The sequence below is a fragment of the Nicotiana sylvestris genome, chromosome 8 (assembly GCF_000393655.2).
Source record: "Nicotiana sylvestris chromosome 8, ASM39365v2, whole genome shotgun sequence".
NCBI classification, from domain to species: domain Eukaryota; kingdom Viridiplantae; phylum Streptophyta; class Magnoliopsida; order Solanales; family Solanaceae; genus Nicotiana; species Nicotiana sylvestris.
The window spans coordinates 196,728,565-196,737,629 of record NC_091064.1 but is presented as its reverse complement, the minus strand read 5'-3'; the positions used below and the strand labels follow the sequence as shown (position 1 = coordinate 196,737,629).

General features: G+C 39.3%; 1 long non-coding RNA gene across 1 annotated transcript; it reads right to left on the bottom strand.

Annotated features, from left to right (window-relative positions):
* Positions 1-6,889: 6,889 nt before the first annotated feature.
* LOC138874583 (uncharacterized) lies at positions 6,890-8,637 on the bottom strand. Its single transcript, XR_011401603.1, has 2 exons — positions 7,876-8,637; positions 6,890-7,184 (listed from the first exon to the last, which is right to left on the bottom strand). It is a non-coding gene; the product is annotated as an uncharacterized lncRNA (long non-coding RNA).
* Between the last annotated feature and the right edge of the window lie 428 nt (positions 8,638-9,065).

The window sequence follows — 9,065 nt, the reverse complement described above, 5'->3', positions numbered from 1 at the left end:
AATTACCTTTCCCCAAAATTGCCCTCCTATCATATCCACTATCCCCAACAATGAATACCCACTCAAAGCTCATGATGCTCAATATTACCCCTCAGAGGTTGCCCATAAGGTTCTTGACTCGTACAAGCAGAGCCCTCGAAATGAGCCTCATGCTGAAAATGAAAAGGTCACAGGAAAAGAAGGGCGAGATGAAATATCCAGGAAGCTGAAAGGTATAGAATAGTCTTTAAGGAGCATGCAAGGGATAGGAAATCAGATTAATATGCTCCCTGATGTTCATCTGCCGGCGGAGTTTAAAGTGCCAAAGTTTAACTTGTAAAATGGACGTGGAGATCCGGTAGCCCATCTGAGGGGTTACTGTAATGAGAAGTGTTGGCGGGAAAGACGAGTTGCTGATGGCGTATTTCAGTGAGAGCCTGACTGGGGCAGCTTTGGAATGGCATAATTGTCAAGATGTCGGTAAATGGCATACATGGGATGACATGACTCAAGATTTTGTGCGACACTTTCAGTACAATATTGACATTGTCTCAGAACTCTCCTCCCTATCTTAGATGGAAAAGAAACCCAAGGAAAGTTTTAGGAAATTTTGGCTCAGATGGAAGGAACAAATTGCTCGGGACAATCCTCACATTGATAGAAAAGATGTTGCTGAGCCCCGCCAACGATAGGATCTAGTGGGCATTCTTGCTAAATGCTTTCAGCCTCAATACCGACCCCATGAACATCCCCAAACTCCACATAATCCACCCCAGTATTATCCTCCGAGCAGCGTCCAACCATCTGTCCCACCACTGGGTTACTCCAATAGGCGAGCACGAGCACCGTAAAAGCTTCACCAGCCTCCACAAAATTTTCAAGTGCCCTATAATCCACATTCAAGCCAAGGGTGTAGAAGGGAACAAAGGCTGAAAGATAATTTTACACCAATAGGAGGGTCCTATGCAAGTTTGTTTGAGAGATTAAAGCATTGCGACATGATTACACCTATTCCTCTAAATTATATAGACCCACGTGCGAGAAGCTTTGACCCTGCTAAAAGGTATGAATACCATTCTAATGCCCAGGGGCACACTGTTGAAGATTGTCGTGCTTTGAAAAAGGAAATAGAAAGAATGATTCAAGAAGGAATAATTGTGGTCCAAGGCAGTAATACCCCAAGTGTCACACATAATCCTCTACAGGTACATGACAACCCAAGTAATAGATAACCATTTTCTTAATAGGGCCTTGTTGAAAACTCGAAGACCTTTCACCCAAGATCCCTCCCGCAACATTCTCCCAGCTGACTAAGTAGAGCTTCTTAACCCCATTTCTCGAATCCCGTAGGATGCTCCTTTGGAGTCTTTCCAATTTACCAGTGAGTTGTGACATCGTCCAGTGCCTGAAAAAATGACATGAACTACACAGAGATGCTCGATATGTACCTCTTTCACCATGCTGCCAGTCTTTTCTCAACTCTCTTAATCACTGGGATCCATGTTGCTAGGTCCTTATAAAAACCTCAGTTGCTCGAACACAGTGCAGATATCTGACACTGGTGCAGATGTAAAGATCGAAGTCGTCATAACATAATGACTTACGATTCCCGTAGGACCACTTAAATTTTATGTTGTATGAACTAGAAGTATCTATTACTTTCTGACGGGGTTTCACTGGGGCTTTTTGCGGGTTCCTCTTTCTTACATCATGTTATCTTGATTCTATGAAGATTCACATCCCCTTGGATGTGTTTCCGTGAAATTTTGTTTACTGAATGGAGGAAAAACTAATCCAGATGAACTATAAAACTGTTGTGGAAAAAATAAACCAACCACTCGGCAACATGAAAGTTGGACCAGATTGTTTTGTTATCCATTTCCAAATAGTAGACTAATGTACTTCATTGTAATTGAACAAAGAAACTATACATGGAATAGGTTGTACAAGATTTATGAAACAATGTTGTTTCCCTCAGACAGTATAACTGGAATACAACTAGCTAACAAGAAAATTTAACAAGTAGGAGTCAAAGGGACCACGCCTAGCAGAACAAAAGAATAATGAACATGGGTTAAGCCCAAAAGAAGATTCAACCACACGGGCTAAGCAATGTTGTAGAACCAGTATACAACCAGGGAGATGGGTAAGTCCATGATTCGCCTTCAAAGAGTTGGATAACACCTAAATTACAATGGTGCAAGAAGGATTACAGTTATTAACTGAGTCAAGAACAATTTTTACAGCCAGAAGACTCAGTCAAATAACCACTTCTCCGGAAAATATGAATAGAGGACCGTCGACTGAACGTGGGAGAAGACAGTTAGCCGATGTAGCTCTAAACAATGCACCACAAGAATGACCAACCCTACAGCTATAAATAGATAGCCATTTGTGAATAGAACACGCAGCAAATTAACTAAAGATACTTTTGTCCTAATCACTCAAACATTTATGCGCTTTTGCTTCAACACTTTCTTCACACACATGCCTACTTCAGCCTATACTATTTAACATTCAATAAACCTATATATGATGTGAAACGCCGGATAACAAAGTAATACAAATCCAAATTATACCGTTGAAAGCACTTTATTGCACAAATTCATCACACAATTTCAAATCGAATTACATAAAAGCTAATGGTTAAATAGAAAATCAACTGTACATTCAGAGAATTAGGAATTTACCTTGCCAAACACTGATTTTGAGAGCTTCTTTGTTGAGTCCTCTAACATAGTTCCCCAAATACCTCTGCAACAAGTACGCTACCTGATCTTCCAACATCTTCGCGAACTTTCAACTGATCAATTCTTCAATTCAAATATCTATTAACGATGTGACTGTGAATGTCTACAAGTTTCTATATACAACTTTGAATGTCAAAAAGTGAAGTGTTCCACAAGTTTCCATGGCGAAGAAGAAATGAAGAAAGAGAGAATTTTAGAATTGGAAATTTGGAATCGCACGATCTCCTTCAGTTGCCGAACGAAACTGGCCCATCCCTCCGTATTCTTAGCTAACTTAGCTCGGGCATTTGCTAGCTCCGCTTCAGTCTTTAGCAAATCATCCTCAAAATCATGCACTTTTTGCGTAAGGTTGTAGATGAGCTTTTCGTCTTTTCTACTCCTGCCCGGGTTCTCAATTTCTATTTTCATTTTTCGAACTTGGGCTCGGAGAGCTTCATTCTCTTGGGCCAACTTTCTTCTTTCACCTTCGGCTTCTTGTGCTTGGAGATCATTGTTGAATTCCATGTTTCTCAGCTTCTCTTTCAAGGCGTGAATCTCGGCTTGATTTTTCTTCTCATTTTCTCCCCAGGCCAACCTTTCTTGGATTTTGTCGTCAAAATCTTGAACATGAGGTCTCTTGGCAGGACTCTCGGGTTCGGGCTTGGGCTCGGGCTCTGGCTCATTGTTTACATAGGACTTTTTCTCAAACCATTCGGCATAATTTGGATTCACTTTCCCCTTTGCAACATCTGGTACCTGGGTGCCATTTTTCAAATACCGGCAGCCATTCCAATCATGCTGAACTAATGCCTCGGGCAATGTAGCTTAGGGATGTAGCTCAATGACATGGGTGGTTAGATCTTCATCTTCGGGCACAATCTGATATCTTCCCAACTGCCTTAATACCCTCTGCGGTGCATATGGCTGGATACTCCTTACACCCATCAACCTCAGGTAACCCTTGGTAGCCGTCATGTATATGACTTCCGTCATCGGGAGCCATCCTATAGTCCACTCGACTTGACTTACTTTTAGAGCTTTCAAGCGGGAAACCCAGGCTTCAAACCCTTCTGGCACGTTGTAGTCCTTTACCCTTTCCTCATAACTTGTAATAAAGTTATCCGGGCTTGAACCATAACTCATGAATTTGGGGTGGTGGCGAAGATGCTCAATCAACCACATTTGTAGAAGGATATTGCAACCTTCAAAGAATTGAGCCCCAGCTTTGCATAATGTCAATGCTTGATAAATATCAGCCAGCACTAACGGGACAAGTGTATGATCTTCCTTTGTAGTGAGGATTTGTGCAATTCTGACCATACGAGTATCCACTGTCCCTTCCTCATTTGGAAAAACCATGAACCCCAAAAACACCACAATAAAAGCGAACCAGCGATGAATTTGCAAAAGGCCCTTATCTTGTTTATTGCTCAACCTCTTTTCGTGCGTTTCGAACCTAGCTGAGTGCCCGAACCTGAAGTACAATAAATGGAAAGAATATCACCCTTTGCTTACATGGGCCTTCTTTATCTGTTTACTGATATTCAGGAGTTCAAAGAACTTGTGCACCGAAGGAGCCCTCGAAAAAATAAGTTGCTGCTTCCTCAAATCCCGGCCAAACTCAATGTACCCGGCCATTTCCTCCAAATTATGGGTGATCTTAAAGTCCGAGAAACGAAAAACTTTGTGGACAGGGTCCCAAAAAGTCACCAAAGCCCTGATTAAATCTTCCCGTGGTTTGATTTCCAAAATGTTTATAAGGGCATCTAACTGTTTTTTCACCCACTTCTGACCATATTCATCTAGATCATTCCACCACATACGCAACTGCAACTGAGCCTGTTTTCTGACCACTTCTGACGGGTTCTGGGCGGTGTTCATTTGTGACGGGTCCTGGACAGTATTCATTTGTACCTGTGGAGGGTTACGGTTAGGGTTGACTCTGTTGGACCTTTTTTGTAAAACAGGTTTTCCAATTTCTACAAAAAAAATCAATGGACCACGATTCCTTTCTCTATATGCTAATTTTAGCAAAATGATCGTTTTGCAAACGTGGCCCCTTTCAAATTTTAAATGAATTTTGAGGTCGGGGAGGACTACTTTATGGAAAAATGACACTTCACAAACTTGTCCGTTCTTTTACGAAAATAGCCCTTCGACAACTGAAGATACTCTAAGGCTATCTCGGCAAGAACGGTTTAAGATATTACCGAAGCTGGATCAGCTTATTTTGACAAAAACTCCAAACTACATTTATTTGACCATTGAATCTTTTTTCTTTTTCTTTTCAAAAATAAGGCCAAACCTTATGTAGGTTGCGTACGTATCCCACATTCGGCAAGCATCAGTCCTGCGTAGTTCAGCCAGTTTGACACATTTGAAAAGGACACAATATTCACTCTTTTTTGAAATGACTCTCTTTTTTCTGTTTTTTTTGTTGCAAATTTTGGCAGAGTTTTGGGACATTTTCAAATACCAGGGATTTTTCAGAACTGGGTTTTATTTCCTTCCCTACATCACTCTTGGTTTTTCTCTTGCTTTATTTTTTCCTAGTGGTCAGCATGCAGGCCGAATCAAATAAATGTTTACATAGCATATAGGATGCATCAGGATGGTCTATTATTTTGGGGCACACCTGTCCTAGACGGACCCAACCCCTGTGTTGAGTCCCCTAAGTCAAATGCGCGTGATGCAAACAAGCGTTCCTACTAGGGATCCGGCATAAGGCTGTTTTTTTCTAGGTTTAAATCCTGGAGTTGTGTTCTAGACTTGGGGTTACCCGAGCGGACAACTAGGGCCGAAGAGGGGGCGACGTACCGGGAGCACTAAAGTTTGCCCGGCCTTGTCGCTGGCCCAACCTCGTTCTATTTAGTATAATTTATACAGATAAGAGGGTCACGCGAACGTGTGCACCATTTTCAGAAGACTCAGAGAGGGGTGGCGTAAGAAGATAGTTATATACAATTTAAACAATATTAAAGCGGTAAACAGATAGCATTTAGCACAAAAGGTTCACAGAATACAGTAATATTAACAATGAATGAAGCCAAGTAAAAATCATTTAACAAGCTCGAATTCTTGAACCCTGAACTAGAGATTCTGGGTTCCTTTCCCCAGCAGAGTCGCCAGAGCTGTTACACTACCTTTTTGCTACCCCCAGAGAAGGGTATATAAAGGAGTTTTTTCCAATTTAAGTGACAATCGAAATGAGATTATTATTTAAGATCAGCGTCTCCACTTGGGATAATTTAAGGTATCCCAAGTCACCGGTTTAAAATTCCGAATCGAGAAAAGTTGACGCTATTTACAGTTTGCGAATACAGAAATCCGGGTAAGGAATTCTGTTAACCCAAGAGAATGTGTTAGGCATTCTCGAGTTCCGTGGTTCTAGCACGGTCACTTTGATCATACTTGGCTTAATCAATTTATCTAATTACTCATTTTAGAACCTATGTGCATTTGCCTCTTTTAATTAGAAAATTATCTTGAAACAGGTCACGCATACGTGTACCCATTTGTTTTGGCGCGTCAAAATCATATCACGCGAACGTGTCCACAATTAATAATGCTTTATTATTATTTAAAAATAAAGTTTGGCCGAAGTTGCGCGAACGCATTTTCCGATTTTGTTTTTAGAAATCGTAATCATATCACGCGAACGCGTCCACAATCACAATGATATATTAAACGGGCCTAGAGCAACTAGAACATTTGTCATTTTTATAACTAAGTCATAAGATTAATAGGAGGGCCATAGGCGATTTAATTATATGGCACACCTCAATCTATTTGTGAAGGACAATACTTAATTAAAAGGGTCCAAGATGTGGGTCTGCTCTAAATTAAGGTTCAATTTTACCCTTATTAGTTGTAAGCCCACGTTGGACAAAACTCTCCTCACTTAAGCTCAATTATGCAATTCGTTTATGTCAGCTAAAGGCACATTTGTATTTGTAAATAGATCAAATAGCCTTATTTCTCCTGGTGCCTTCGTTTATGCCAATGATAGCTCACACACAAACGATACCAATAGCAGCAAGGTTCAAACATTAAATAAGAAAAGAAGTTAAAGTATGGTCACACATGACAAAGAAAAATTGTGTTCCCATAGCAAATCAACAGAATAAACTCGGAACGTTTAACTTTCCAATACAAGAATTTTAAAGTTTAACACGACAAAGGATCACCAACATGAGATTTCCTTACGAACGTTATAACATGAGAACCAAAGAAAGGGGGGGCAAGACTTTAACAGGGGACCTGCTCAGAATCATTGCTAGGGAAAAATGAATTCATTTTTATAGATACCGCCCTGAAATTTGCAGATTCAACAAGAAAAACTTGCTTCTCACCAAAGACACATGCCAAAATTCATACCAGATGTCCAAAGCCTTTGTACCATCGAAATAACACGCCACAGAACTTTTTACTTTAGAGGAAGGGTATTCAACTCACTTAATCAAGCAAACTTCAATCCTTTAAGAACCAAAAGAACAAGCTGAATTAATAAACTAAAGGATTCCTATAATATACAAAAAGTTCTCAATCAGTGAAGAATGAACTTTCACTCAAGTACACAGCTCCATCTTACCATATAAACTTCAAGGAAATTAAGCAGATTCTCAAGATACGTTCTCGACATCAGATGATCAAAATAGGGGTAAAAAGGCCAATTTCTATTTCACCAACATGAACTCAAACTCTTTCCCAGAACAAAACAAGTTAAAGGAAATAAACTTCAAATTTTTAAAAGAGGATCACAAACAGAGACGGCAAATGTAAAATAGTAATGGAGAGATTTGATAAAAGCCATTAACATTGAAAGCATGAGCTTCTTTTACACATCTATACTGCATATACTAGTCCAATTAAGGCATGATAACAGTTAACACATATAAAAGCCTCATACACTAACTCTTAGAATAGATTCACGATAACAAGTTGACTGACATCAAGAACATAACACATATAATCATACAAGCCACGCTAAATCAGATTTTCAGTCCTTAAATCATAAGAACTCCTCTGAGTTTCGTTCAAATAGTTAACAACCAAGAGCAGAATCATCAGTAGGAGAAACGGATCATAATCAACATTGTTCGATAGAAGAGGTTTCTTGCCTATTCTTAACTCACTTAATACATAGAGAGAGTTGGAAATTTCATACCTTGAAAAACAATACAGCGAAAGAAAAAGGAAAACGGATCTCTGATTTCTGAGAAATAACCCACAACAGAACTTAAAAGGGAGCAGCTACAGCCCAATCGATAGCAACTGATTTAAACCTCAACGACCTCCTTTTTTTAACCAATAACCCATAATTGTAATGAAAAGATGGACTCAGAGGTTTCGAAAACTTTAGACAATAATCGACACAGAAATGAAATAATGGAACACTCAGTAATGTTTTTCCTCTATTCTAGTACCGGAAATAAAAGAACAATAGAAAGGAAAAAGAAAATTTCGAACCCCAATCTTTACTTTTCTTCCAAAATCTCTCTAAAATCCTCTCCAAAATCTTCTGAAAAATCCCCCACATAAGAAAACGTTCTCACCTTTTATAGACCTTCAGATCTTCTCGAATCTTCTTCCTTTCTCTCCAAGAAAACTCCAAAACGAAAATCCTTCCCCCAATCTGATCTCTTACCCCTTTTCTGATGAAAAAAGGGACAAATGGAGGGAGTAGATTAACTTGAATCCAATCTAACGCTCCCCATTTTTCCTCATTTTCATCTGAAGGGTGAAAAATCCGAAATAAATCAAAGAAGCATGTGAGGGAGAGGGAATCTGTCAGAAACGGTTACCATATAGCAAGAGGAGAGAAGAGGAAAACACGTGGTGTGAGTTTGGGGATCACTCGCCATGAGTTTTGAGTGATTTAGGGTCTGGTTTGGGCGAAGAAGGCGAGTGAACAGTGATGGCGTTGTTGCTTGGGATTGGGATTTAGGGTTCTGTGTATTGTGTGTGTATATTTAGGTATGGGTCGGGTTAGGGGAATGGGTCGCGGAGTGGGTTTTGGGCTGGGGAGGGCAAACCTGGAATTTGGGCTGAGGGGATTTCAATGGTAATTGGGCTGGAACTAAACCCTTTTACAAAATCGTTTTTCCTCATTTTTTTAATTTTTTAAATAATGAAATCCTAAAACTAAAATCCTAAATTGTCTAAATTATAAAATTAAACTAATTACCTAATCAACATAATTATAAAAGTTACTTAGTCCTAAATTAAAAAGGAAAAATCAATAAACTAAAAATTAAAAGGTAAAAAGTAAACATGAGTCATTTTTTATTTTCATTTTAATAAAAGAAATGATTACTAATTAATTCTAAAAAATGTAAACACAAACCTAAATGTAAT